General features: G+C 36.2%; 1 pseudogene; it reads right to left on the reverse strand.

Annotated features, from left to right (window-relative positions):
- LOC131903731 (vomeronasal type-2 receptor 116-like) overlaps window positions 1-15,095 on the reverse strand; it is a 39,215-nt pseudogene that overhangs the window by 22,089 nt on the left and 2,031 nt on the right.

The raw sequence follows: 15,095 nt of genomic DNA on the forward strand, positions 1-15,095 counted from the left end.
GTTGAAAAACTCCCTAACCATGCCTTTTTCAAATAAAGACCCTCCAGTTCTCTGTACATGCTATTCAATGAACTATCTGAGAAACCCATAAAACCCCTGAGTCAGCCAGCAATTTCCTCATGTTTAAGTCCAGTGATACCCTTTGTGTCAAGTGAGTAGCCAAAGGAACACTGGAACTAACATGGAAAGGACCCTACAATATGTTTCTCTCAACTCCTATGGTGGTTCAGGTAGGTCTTACACCATAGTTGCACCACATGCAGATAAAAAGTGGAAGCCACAGATGCATCTCTTAAATGGACTGTCTCTGGACTTTACACCCATTGCTACTAAAGTTCCATTGGACGCAGCCTCCTCCAATCCCTGCCCCTATACCTCTTCCTTACATTATCAGGTCTGGACTTGAAACTTAGGAAGACTAATACTCAGAAGGTATTAGCTAGTGTGACTACAGACTAACAAAAAGGCTGTTAGTTTCTAAGTGTAGTAAACTTGATTTTGGCTTCTCTATTTCCACTTTTGGCTACCCATTCTTGTTTTCTGATGTATGTTAACACAAAACACATTTTTTTGTACTTAAAAGCTCATCCTGATAAAATCTCCATGCGACACTGTCATCCAGATCACCCAGTATAGTTTCAGGCTGGATATGAGTAGTTTGAGTAGTCTTCTCTGATGAATACCAGAAGAAGAAAAAATAGTCAATATCATCTGGTTATGATTCCTGCAAGATGCAAAAACAACTGACCTAAGGAGACATGCCCTTTGACGCTATAGTAAAAGAAATAGTACATGATTATTGAAGTAATTTTCTCTTTGGATCTAGGGCCCATTCCATGAAAAGAAACTCATTCCTAGCATGTTTATTTGGAATATGAAAGTGTGACTAGTGAGGTCCTAGGCCCAAAGAGAGAATATAATAGTATTATTCTTCTAAACGGATTTAGGATTAAGATGGTTCCTAATAATTTATTTGTCAAACCATAGATCAGAGCATTGATTCACCCTTGTCAGAGAAACTTTTCTTGGCAGATGTAAATTAGCAGAGATCTTCAAGTGCTCATTTTGGAGACAATGAGGTACTGTATAATGCTCAGCTGCAGATGGGGCATACATATTACACTCAGCCACAGAAAACTCTGTGATTGTACAAAGGTTATAGATAATTACAAGAAAATTATTTTCCTGAAAGAACAGAGCAATTGTGCATATTTAGTGCATAGCTATTGTGACACCACATCTGGGAAAACTCATGTTAGAAAAAAAAAGCATGGAGAAGAGAGTTAAGTGTGAAATCTCACTATGAGACATGGATAGTTTTAATTTGATAGTTTTTGTTATAGTCAGTTATTATCAAAGCTTTGACTTCCAGTAGCTTTACCACAGTCTAGAGAAAGCTCCAGTTTTATGAATAATTCAACAACATAAACATGCCTCTTTGGGAAAAAAAGAAGGAATTTCAAACTTGGGTGAATAGGAAGGTTAGCATGGTTAAGTACATGCTGAAAGAGTTAAGGTAGGAGTGAAACAACGACCTTGGAAGCAGCAGGGAAAATTGAAGCCCATATTGAATGGTGACAAGAGCCAGGCACACTGGAATCCTGTCAGTCACCCTGGAATACTCCTTTCCTGCCAGTAAAGAAACCTGGGACCTCAGATTCTCTTGAGTATGATTCCTCCAGAGGTAATGTTGTACACTCTTCTGGTCCTGAATGATGTATTCCTCAGCCTCACAATGGCAGAGCTGAGTCAACACATCTATCCTTTTAAATGGACAGACCAAGAGGGAGATCTACAGTGGGAAACTTACCTAGATCAGAATATACAAAGGATTTTAAATACTCTCACATCCTGTTTGAGGAGACATTAAATGCTGAACTCCTGCCATTTCATCAGAGGTTTCCTGGGAAAATAATTTATAAAAGGGACGTTGAGGGATTGTTATAAGATTTACAGCCTTTGGGCTACAGAATGTCAGCTGAAAAGGGCCAAATTTGTAGAATGCTTCTTTTCTTAGCTTTAAGCAGAAGGAAGAAAAAGGAGACTTTCTCAGTAGGTTTGCTGCCATCCTTCCGATTTCAACTCCAAAGACTAAGGGAAAGGTTCTAGAACTCCTAGACGCAGCCTCTAGATACCAGAATTTGGGAAACAACAATGCCTCTATACACAAGCACAAAGCAGGAGAACTAAGTGTCTAACTGTTACTGAGACTAAACAAAAGGCACTCAAAGCTTGAAAAATAGCTCTGAATTTCACTGCAGCCCTAGAAGTTCCAGATACTTCAAAACCTTTCCATCTGTCAGTCCATGACACAAAAGACAATGGGGGTTTTACCCAAATGATGGGGCCATGGAAATTCCCTGTGTCACATCTGTCTAAATGATTTGACCCTATAGCCACAGGATGGTACTTTACTCAAAGATTTATGGAGACTACTGCTAGCTTATTAAAAGAAAGCAAATGATTTCAGTGTGTCAGAATCTGATACTCCTGGCATCAAGCATAGATGAGGGCTTCCTCTAAGGAATAAAAGAACACCAATTGTTTGAAAATTGTGTGACCCAGTACAAGATCCTATTCCTAGCCCCACCTTGAGTCCAGTTTGACATCAATCCAGCTATCCTCTTTACTGATGATAACATGAAAGTTCTCAAAGAATATTGTCACCAGATGGAAGATGAAATGCGATAAATGGGAGATAGAGTAGTTACTTTAAATGAAATGGTTTGTGCCCCAACCAGGTACCTAAACCCAGGTAGAAGAACTGATTGTTCTCATCTAGGAACTCATATGGGGAAAAGGAAAGTCCACTACCATATACATGGACCATCAGTTGGTATGCTTTTACCAGTGGGTATGTCAACTGTATGATCTATAGAGAAAGATGACTTCTCTATGCTGGGAGAAAGGACATAAAATAATCTTAGCCCCCTATGTGATTTCCCTTAGAAATTGTTGTGCTGCATGGTCAGGCAGTTGAACTCACTGTCTGACAGATGACCCTAAGACCAGTTGGGCCTATTGATGTTCTGATAACACAAACCACAACCCAGTGCTATATGAGACTGCATGATAAAGAAAAAATGGACAGTTCAAAGCTATATGTTAATGAAGGATACAATAATAAAAGATCATTCTCTCAGAAATAACTGCCTGGACTCTGATAACTACCCTTCACCATGTTATTCATCTGGGGACCACAAAACTTTCTGAGTAGTTCAGACCAAGGTATGTTATACCTATACTGGACACAATAGCATGGGGTCTCTCAGTAATATACCAGGTTTGTGAGCAAGTAAATCAGAAACAGCGAGTCCTTATCCAGAAAAAGGGTCTAAATGAGAAACCAACACCCTGGCAAACTTTGTAAAAATGGACTTCTGCCAGAATCCAGCTCCAGATGAGGGAAGGGTCTAAAGATGGGTGGATGCAAGAACAGCAAGGGGAGGAAGCAGACAGGGGATACTTCTTAGTTTTCTTTTAGGAAAGATGAACAGAGAGGAAGCATATCTCCACATGGCTTGTCCTACTCTAATGGGAGCAATCCCTGGTGGGACAGGTCGCAGCACAGGATGTGAGGATTTGGCGAGGGAATGGTGTGATCCAGGCTATGGTGGTTGGGAGAATCTTGTGGGTTTACTGAATAGCAGCCAGAGTGCTTCTTTTTTATACAGAATTTACTAAGCAGGGATATATTCATGATGCTCTAAAACATAGATCATATAATTTTTGTTTTTGGACATGTGTTTCATTTCCTTTTGATCATCTTTATTCACCATTAATAAACTATAACAGAACAAATTTATCATTTCTAATCATTTTACCTGTAGTTTGATGTCATTAATAAACAGAGTTATAATTCTTACTCATTAACCCTGTAACCAAATTTTTAAGAATCTAGAGGCAAATAATAGCCTGTTCTCAGGCTGGTAGCTCTGGTTTCTTTAAGGATGCTAGACAAAAACAAAATTTCCAAGCCACCCAGGGCATATTGTCATGTCCCAAGCAGTCTATAATTGACTCTTAATGACTAAAATGCCTAGGAATAATCCTCAGTCCAAAGCTGCTACAGTTATTATTCAAATTCTGGCATAACACAATGCTCACATTTATATCTTCATAAAATTTGTTTGTAAGTCTAAATTGTAATGCCAATTCTGTTGTTCCTTGGTCAAACACCACCACAGTGGCTCTGCATAAGTTAATATTTCTAGAAAAGGGAGGTCTTGACATCTCATACTTCTATCATCTTTCTACATCATTCTTTGCCTATCAGTATAAGTTTCTATTCAGGGCAGAAGTAAAATCAGTTACTCTAACTTTGTTATCATATATGCCAAGTAATTATCTGAGTGAATTGTGGGATGGGGCTTGTAATCTGATCTGTGGTCAACTCCTCTAGCCAAATAAATCTTGTTGGCCTTCTAAGTTTACTTTGTTTTGGTTATCTTGTTTTTGAATAAGGTACAGATGATTCAAAAAAGTCTCATAGCCTTAAAACAAGACCTCTGACTTCTTTATGTATTTCACAACCTCCAAGGTGTAAAGAAGACCTTCGAGCAGATAATGATATCTACTTAGAAGCAGACATGGGGGCTTTGATACTATGTTCATGACTGTCCTGGAGAACCTTCAAAGCAGTATTCCCTGGGGAAGGCATAAATGATTCATGAGAAATTTTCCATCTAATTTCCCCAAATTGTACAAATATTAAAAGTGTTCCTAGTATGCAACAGGAGGGCGAGGAAAAAAGAAGGTAGCATGGAGGCCATCATACAGGTCAGATTTTCTGGATCATTGTCAAGAAGTTGTCCTGGCTTTATGACTTTTGCTGTTCCCATCAGATACAGATGTGGCAGACTACAACCAAGATCTGGCCTACTGTGGGAGGATGAAAATACTCGCTACTCTTAAAGTTACCTTTTTAGTGTGTGGGTAGAAGTTTCCTACCTAGACTGAAACTGCTCAAATAGTAACTAAAAAGTTCCTGCATGAAGGGGTGCCATGATTTGGCTTCTTTCTAGCAAGAAGGTCCAACAATAGCCAAACTTTCAGAGCCAAAACCCTCTTTACTAATAGGTATGATTTTGGACCTAGAGTGAAAACTTCATGGTACATCTAGACCTTGGAGTTCTTGGATGGTATAGAGAATAAACAGGACATCAAAGGAAACTCTAACCAACCTCTCATTAGAGTCCAGAGAAAAATGGATAGGCATCCTTCCTTTACTTTGCCTCAGTTACCTGTACCCCATATAGGAAATGATAAACCTCCTATGAGATTCTCTGGAAGAATACCCCACTTTTTGCCCAGTCTCCAAAACCAGTAGTTGACAAAACTCTCTAAACATTCCTTTTTCAAATAATTTAAAGACCCTCCAGTTATCAGGTTATTCATTCTGAGAGACCCAGCCATCCCCTGAGTCCACCACCAATTTCCCCATGTTCAAGTCCAGTACACCCTTGATGTCAAGTGAGTAGTGAAAGGGACACTGGACTAATCTGGAAAGGACCCTACAAGATGATTCTCTTGATTCTTATAATGGTGAAGGTAGATGAGTAGATGACCTTACATTATAGACACACCATATCCAGGTAAAAAGTGGAAGCAACAGATGTTGCTCTCAAATTAACTGCATCTAGACTATAGACCAATTAATACTACAGTTCCATTGGGCTCCAGATTCTTCCACTCCCTGGTCCTATACCTCTTACTGGGTCTTACATTTTTCACTATTGGTACACATACAGGCTCAAGGTCCAAACCCCATTGCTCTATCTAAGGCATGGACTGGAAATTGAAGAAGACAGACACACAGAAAGTATTAGCTAGTGTGACTACAGACCATTAGACTATATCCCATCTTGACCTTCACTTGCTGATGCCTACTTTAAGTATTTAGTTGAATTAGAGAATGTAAAGATATTTTTATATAGGAATACAGAGTTTATGATTACATACATGCCCTGTGGCTTGGTCCCCCAGTTGCCAGAAACTGGAAACTGGAGATTTCTAAGAAGGTTGATTTTAAAAGATGCTTATCTTTGGGAAATAGGAATAACCTAATACTTTATACCGTAGGAAGGAACCCTAGGGACAGAGTTAATATTTCCCAGCCAAAAATCATGCAGGATTGCTGGTTATGCTTAGACACCTGGCCCCCATACTACATAGGGATATGCACTAAATGGACTGTCAACCCATGGACTGACAATACATACATTAACTGGGGCATCTTTAATTAACATTAAGGGACTTACAAGGAGCAAAAAGTCTAATATCCAAAACTTTTAACTTATACATGTTCCCTTATTCTGACACCTGCTATTCAGCATAATGGGTTAGTTCATATATACAGAAGACACATCAATGGGCCTCTGAGACTACTTGATGGACATATGCTGATAGTTTGGCTAAATGGCTTTTTTAATGCTTTCCAAACTATGTAGGTAGGTTGATCAGGACTTAGAGACAATAAAAGTTCCTCCTTCTAAATTAAAAAAAAAAAGATTCATTTGCAGAAATGGTCCTACGAAAATGGACAGGCTAGAATTCTCATGAAATAAAGGAAAGTATGTATGGATTTGGGAGAAACCTGTTGTCTCTTTGTTAATTGATCAAGAATAATTGGAAAAAAAAACTTGGTGTGGTTGGGGAAATGATTGGTCCCCCTGGCTAACTACTGCAATCATCACTGGCTGAACATCTAATTCTCATTTGAATTGGATTAAGTGAGGGGGCTGCATCATAAAATAAAAAAGCTCATGATTTGACTCATTCACTGGTACCAGTGGTGAATGTAACAGGCCCAGAACTTAACAGGCCTCCAGACCGTAGAACAACTGACTTCATGGAGGAAGTGCCATTCAGCTTGTAAAGCTCAACAAATAGACAACACTACCTGACAAAAATGAAAATAAAGATGTAATCCATCAATGCACATATTTCTCAGAAAGTCTCCATATGTAGTAAACTTGTTTATTTATTTATTTATTTTTTTAATTCTGTAGTTCTGCTTCTGGCTAACTGTTCTTGTTAAATGATGAATGTTACCACAGAACATTTTTTTTTACTTAAAAGTTTATCCTGATAAAGTCTCCATGCTACACTGGGATGATGATCACACAGTATATTTTCAGGCCGACTGAGAAAGATTTTCTATTCACTTAAACCATGTTAGACCTATTGTCCCAGGTGAATACCCCACAACACTAAATGCTATGGGTAAAACCAGAAGGAAAAGTAGTTGATATCCTCCAGCTATGCACCTTGCTAGATGCATAACAACTGATCTAAGGAGACATGCCCTCTGATGCATTAACAAAAGCAGTGCTACTTGAATATTCAAGTAATCATCTATTTGGGTCTAGGATACATTCCATGAAAGGAAACTTTCCTAGCATGGTTATTTGTAACATGAAAGTGTAACTAGTGAGGTCACAGGCCTAGAGAGAGAATATAATAGTATTATTCTTGTAAATAGACATTGAATTAACATGATTCCCAATAATTTATTTGTCAAAATAACATCAGAGCTTTGATCCACTCTTGTCAGAGAATCTTCTTCTATTAGATGTAAATTAACAGAGTCCTATAACTGGTCATTTTAGAGATAATAAGGCACTGGATATTGCTCAGCTTCAGTTGGGGGATAGGTACGATACTCAGCCACAGAAATCTCTGTGATCTTCCAGATGTGGTAGATAATTACAAGAAAATTATTTTCCACAAAGAACAGAGCAATTATGCATATGAGTGCATAACTATTGTGACACTGTATCTACAAAACTCATGCTAGAAAACAAAACAAAAAAACAACCAAGGAGAAGAGAATGAAATCTCACCATTAGCCATAGAGATTTTGCATTTGAGAGGCTTTGTGATATTCAGTTATTATCAAAACTTTGAACTTTAGTAGGTTTAGCACAGTCCAGAGAAGTCTCCAGTTTTATGAGTAATTCAACAACATAAACAGGACTGTTCATGGAAAACAGAAGAAATTTCAAAGTTGAATGAAGAGAATGGTTTTCAAGGAGGAGCACACGTGGAAGTTGTTAGGGAGGAGTGAATGTGGTCACAACACACTGTATTTAAGTTCTCAATTAAATGATAAATATTTAAAGACAAGAAAGTAGCCAGACACACCAAAATAATAAACAAAGAAAGGCATATACTGGAAGGGAAATGGGCACAAAATCCTTAATAGTGAAAATCAAGAAAAAATAGTGGAAACCAAGTTTTCTTTCCTACCATAAAGATTTGAATGTGTATATATATATATATATATATATATATATATATATATATATATATATATATGTGTGTGTGTGTGTGTGTGTGTGTGTGTGTGTGTGTGTGTACACATATATATAGCATATATTTTCAGAATTTCTTACATATATGTAGTTTTATGAGTACATTATATTCAAAATCCCTGTTATATTTTCCATGAAAAAACAGCAGAGGTGCTCAAAGCCTCTGAAGACAAAATATGATCAGTATATGTTGGATCTTTGGATATATATATATATATATATATATATATAATCAAAATTATGTTCAGTTTATATATGATAATAAAATGTGGGGCTGTTGCAGCTTGAATGCTTTATTATTAGATTTGGAAAAATAAAAATGCACCAAGATAGGTCTGGAGTACATCAACACAGTTTCTTTGAAGAGGACAATGGGAGACAGAAGAAAGACAGCCATGCATAAGTACTTGAGTTCAGCAAACATTGAGGATAGACAGAGATGTAGAAGAAGCTACATTGCAGGGAAAATGGCTTCAGAGAAAGATAAAGGGTGCCCAAGATATTACAGAAACATAGTTAGGACCTGTCCAGAACCCAAAAGAAGGAAATAGATAGAAAAAAATGAAATTAGGATTTTCTGAATCTGCACTCAGTTGTGTTCAAAACCAAGGAAAGTTATGATGTACTCAAGTACATAAATGTTGTGATCTGAATATTTCACTATCTTTATTTACAAGAAAGTTTAATACTATCTCTTATGTATTAGTTAAAATTGATTTTGGATTTTAATATTTTTCATGCACAATAATTTTAAAAATGTTGACTAACGTGAAAAACTTAAGAAATTGGTAAAAATGGTGAGAAATAAAAATACAAGATTCTGACTCTTCAGAAATATATTTAATAACCAATGATGTACAGTATTGTCACTGGATGACAGCTATAGAAGATGGAAAGACCTATTAAAAAGTTTAGAAATCTGAGAATGTGTTGTAGGAATTATTGTCCTTGTATTGTATAATTTCCAGTGGAACTCAAAGATTTTATTATTTACTTATTCAATCACATTAGCTACAAGAATGATATAGAATAATTTAATATTTTTTAATCTTATTAGACGAAATCCGAATTATTACTGAATGTGAATACAGTGGTAGATAGACTATATTTATTTCTGTAAGTGACACATATATGTATATATTTCTGCAAGCGAAACATTGAGGTAAAAATTAAAAGAATTCCCATACTGCTAAAAATGACAGCCATCAGTACTCACTTCTGCGAAACCTCTAAAAACATTCTTACACAAGGTAGGTTGGTGTGTATCTGATTAACTACCTGTATATGTGTTTCTTGCTGTGTTGTAAAATACCATGGCAGATTATACATTCTTTGTGAAACACCCTAAGAAAAGGAGCTAGAAAATAAGATCTCCATGCTAATGAAAAGTACAAAGTGAGGATAAACAAAGTACAGTGGCTAAAACAAAATGGACACCACAGAAGGGCTTTCTAATAAATTAATGCAGTTCACATAGACCTTCATATAAGGATGTAGAGAGCATTCAAAGATCACTCTGCCTACATGAAGAGAAAAGGCCACAGAGCTTCATTTCATGGAAAGAAGGAGATTAGTTATGAGGCCACATGCAACAATGGAGGGAAGAGCTCAGACTCATGATACAGATAGGTATCAAGACATTTTTACTTCTAATACACAAAAAGGAGACAGATAGGGAGAAACATGAAAGTTGGCTTTCTCGGTCTGAGTTATGCTCCAGAAAATTAATTGTTATATCTCTTTATTGCTTTCAATTCCTGAAAAATACAGTGTACATATATTTATGTGTATATAATGTTACTCTTAACTATTTGTCTTCCAAAAGACATTAAAGGCATTTATTGCTATTAATAAAAAGCAATGTTGATAAATCTTGGCCATTCTAATTTAGGATATTTGTTTGAAAATTTTGACATTTTATAATCAATGTCTTATCCTGAAAGTTTCATGAATGTGACTGCCCAAATATGATATGAATGAAGAAGACAATAATAGACTTATCAAAGTGGCTGGGAGAAAGATCATAGGGTCTTATTTCTAGACAAAGAACTAGAGGCAATTAAGACATGTCAAGAGTCAGAGAAGTAGTCTTCTATAGGAAAAGGCAAAGCCATCAGATATCCAATATCAAATGGTCATCCTCAAAAATATACATAGGAGTTGATTTATACAGACTGATCTGCTTGTATTTAGGAATATGTACATATATATATATATATATATATATATATATATATACATATATGATTCTGTATTAACAATTTTTAAACAGTCCATAAGTTTGGAAGGGAGGAAGAAGTATTATGTGACAAAGTTTGGACATAAAGAAAAAAAAGAGAAATACTCCAATTATATTACAATTTCAAAAATAAGTGAAGTAATAAAATTATTAAAACAAGCATCCCACTGCCAAGTATTTTAGAATAAGCTGCAAGAAATGCTTTCCAATTTTGATGCATGAAACTGCTCACAAAAGGACATATATTTATAGTAGAAGAGAAAAAATCCTGACATCCAAATTGTAAAAGATAATATTTGTACGATACATGGATTTTTGTCACATTATTAACATAAGAAATGATTGGAGATTTGGAGTAATCTACTTTGACATATCTAGTCAACCAAAATTTAAAATTAATAGGATGGACATGTTCTTCATCTCATACATTTCTAGAGACAGCACCAGTTTTAATTTGGAAAGATAACAGGCACCATGTATGACAGCATTTCTCATATGGATAAAATATAGTTCACCTAGGGCCAAAACCTAGCGCTGAGTATTGGATAAGTTTGATGTCAACACATACATGGTAGGAGGTTAAGTTGTCCTTCCACAGATGATCTCTCACCTGCATGTGAGACCTGAGGCATGAGTGTGCATGGACACAAACAAAAACTATGGTAAAAATGCCTTGAAAAGTCTGTATCATGTGCAGTCCAATTGACTAAGTAATGTTGCCCCAAAAGAAAACTTACATTAATCTGGAAATTGATAAATAATTTTATGTTCATATATCATATGACACGAATAGTTATAATACACATAAAGTAAAATCTGTTTAGAAAGTTAGACCACACAAAAACCAAGGTAGTGAAGCTAAATTCCTGCCCACAGCTTATGAGTTTTGTAATCTTGATAAGATGATCATTTCTAGGCATGTACAAATTCTATGCATGAAAAGAGACAAAGAGACTTAGACAGCAGACATATTCTCTCTTTGAAAACATAAATGCACTCTCACAGTGTATTAAAGGATGTAATCAGAGGTATTACAAAATGATTTTAGCTTTGAGATACATACATTTCTTGTACCCCAACTCATATGAAAAAAAATAAGAAAGATGTACAATGGAAGATTTTGAGGGAGGAATTGAAAGGGAGAAAGACACACATATTAATCTTTTGTAGTAACAAAAATATTTCCCAACCACACACTTAATTTACTTTTATTTCTGACTTAAGAAGAAACAACCCTATGTGGCCACAATCCTGTTATTGTGTCTTATGACCTCATCCATAAAAATGAGATTAAAAACTTATTAGAAATGCATGGAAAGACATGTAAAAGAGAAAATATGTCTGATAGTAAAATACTAGTAAATAATTAATTTAACTAAAAAACTTTGAAGACAGGCAGAGCTGTTTTGACAATAAGGAACTATTTCCATCTTCTAAATCTAACACCCTTCCTCCTAAGTCAGTGATATCTAACAGATGCAAAGTTGTCACTCTACCATCACATCCCTCAATAGTAACAACTTTTGGTGGCATCACCTCTGTTCACAGGAGTACATGTAGACTTTTAATCTAGACTGTCCTGAAGAGCCAGATAAACTTTGAAGACCTTATATGAGAAACATGTGGCTGTAAAGACATGGCCAAGGAAGATCACAAGATTACAATTGTCGTATTTGGAAACAAAAATCAATAAACAAACAAGCAATCTTATATTACCATCTTTGAGAATAGAAAATAAATGAAGAATAAGATACAATTAAATAAGTAATTTTGGGTTGGATAAGGGTTTTTCATGATAAAAATAAAAAGCATAGAGGCTTGAAAACACATATCACCTGGGTCATTTGTAACATGAAAACCGAAACAGAATACTTACTGTATGTGAAGGTCAGTGTAAATGTATGGCAGATAAGGATGTGGAACATTACCGCCAGTGTAGAAAGTATGAACTGGGAAAAATACACCAATTGTTACATCTCCTTCATGGTGAAAGTCTTCTTTGATTCTGAAATATCACTCAGAGGAGCTATAGGCATAGGCATGACTGTGATTAAACAAGAACCTGATAATAATAACCAAAAGAAAACATCCTACCAACACAGATGTCTGTACAGACATAAGTCTGATGGATCCAGATCTCACAGTGTCCAGCACGTTTATACTTAGCTCAAGTGTTTGTGACCATACGTGCTTCTAATTTTGTTGATGGGTGAGGCTGTCACAGTAACCCAGAGAGCTGTCACACTGATCGCTTTCTTATACCTTCTCCACTGCCACTGAGAATTCTGGAACTCTTTCTTCCTTTGGGCTATGCATCTGAGGCCCTGTATTCAGGTGAAAAACAACCTGGAAAATATGTTTACAGATTTTCTTCTGTACCTGTAGGCACCATGATTTCAGCTAAAACAACAGGCAGTAAGAGTTCAGGGATGAAGTCCTCGTTGGCTAATTCAGACACAAGGATGAAGCAAGAAACTTTTCATATGAAAACATCTGAGATTGGTGTTAACAGTCTACATCAGAGGATGACATTCCAAGTGTAGTGGATAGAGTAAGGACCAAAATCCCATGATGGATGGAACCCACCAAAATGATTGAGACATCATGATTTTCCAAACCAAAAGAAATCAGTGGATTCTAACTTGTTTAGTGTCTATGTCTCTGAGAGTCTTTCCTTCTATGATACATCTATGTATGCATATTAATATAATGTCCGCATCCAGTACAATCCATTTATTTTTCACTTTGAGATGATTAATGATCTTAATAAATTATTCAGTTACAAATCGGCCAATTAACTGAGACATGAAGTTTCCTGTTTAGATTATATGCTTTGAGCTACTGCACCTCTGCTGTCCTAGTTAATCCTCAGTAAATAATTGGGTTGATGTGTTGTTCTAATCCATGCCTGTTTCTAGTGCAGTGGATTGACCAGCTACTTACTTACCCTGTTCTGAGAACATGAGGATGATAGGAAATCCTTCTCTTTTCTCTATAAAGCATAATAATTTAATAGCCTCTAAATGTACCCTTCACCTAATAAACCAAATGAAGCAGTTATGATCAGTGTTCTATTTCCTAGTTCACAGGATAAGTTAACACAGTGAAAGTCTTTTGTATTATGTTGTATCAATGAGTGGATGCTACAACATATTAATAAATTCCCTAAAGAAAGGATGGAAGAGTGGAGTGAATGAAAACCCACAGACAATTGTCTTAGGATTGATAAACATTATTATTTCTTTTTCAGTCATGTGCATTAGAAGGCAAACTGAAACATCTCAAATAGTCCAGTTGCCAGTGAAATTAGTAAATCCCTCCATCACTTGTGCTTCACATCAGGAACATAGAAAGCAGGATGAACTCAGTTAACCAAACAGGATATCTAAATGCTGTGTAAATGTCTTCTAAGGTATTGCTAATTATGCACAACACTATTTGGGCTTTGTCACTTAGATCCTATGATATGTTGGGTTTTGTTTTAGTATATTCTCTCTTATTTTATATTTTGTTGTTACCTCCTAGAAGCTCATTCTTTTTAAATGATAGACAGAAATCTTGATTTGATGGAAGAGTGGGAGGTACTGGTATGAGTAGAGGGAAGGGAAATTGATCAAGATATATTGTATGAGAAAACAATCTGTTTTTAATAGAAGGAAGAAAATTAAAAAGAAGAAAGCAAAATGCTTTCACCTCAATGGACTAGATACTTATTCTTGTAGGAATTTGCTTATCCAGAGCATAATGCACATGTCAAAACTAACATTGAGTGCCTTAATGAGAATCTTACACACCATCATCGTATTCCAGACAGCATTGTTTTTTTTTTGTTGTTGTTGTTGTTTTTTTTTTGTGTGTGTGTGTGTGTGTGTGTGTTTTCCCAATCAGATTCCCCGCTCTTCCATCTTCACAAGTCCTCCTCTCATCTCTGTTCACCAGCCAGACCCATATAGTTCTCCTTCCCTGTTTCTCTCCAGATACACTTGGGCCTCCCATGGTTATCAGTCAGCCATGGTATATATAAATTTTCAGTAAGACTGGGCACTTCCTCTTCTATCAATGCTAGAAGAGGTAATCAGAAGGAGGAACCAGGTAACAGAGTCAGACATAGCCCCTCATCTCATTGTTAGGATTCACACAAGAAGACTAAGCTATACCACTGTAACATATATGCAGATGGTTCAGGTGAGTCACATATAGGAAAATACTTAGAGAGACAATTGGAATCTGGGGACAACTCTGTGATGAGCTAGAAACCTAGAGCACTGCAAACTCCCAGGAATAAATGAGGGTGACCCTAGCCAAGTCTCTCAGCATTAGAGGATATGGAGACTAAACCAGTCATCTCCTGTAACCACTCACCTATCAAGTCAGTTTCTACTGCTGCTGTGGAATTAGTTCACTAATATAAGTTCCAGAATCTTTATAATTTCAACACAGAATGAAAAACAGCATCTCTGTAGAAATCTTCAAAGACTCCAACACCAGATTTGGACTGCTGAGACATCTAGCCTCTTGAATTGAACTACGGGATTTTCAGT

The sequence above is a fragment of the Peromyscus eremicus genome, chromosome 1 (assembly GCF_949786415.1).
Source record: "Peromyscus eremicus chromosome 1, PerEre_H2_v1, whole genome shotgun sequence".
Classification (NCBI taxonomy): domain Eukaryota; kingdom Metazoa; phylum Chordata; class Mammalia; order Rodentia; family Cricetidae; genus Peromyscus; species Peromyscus eremicus.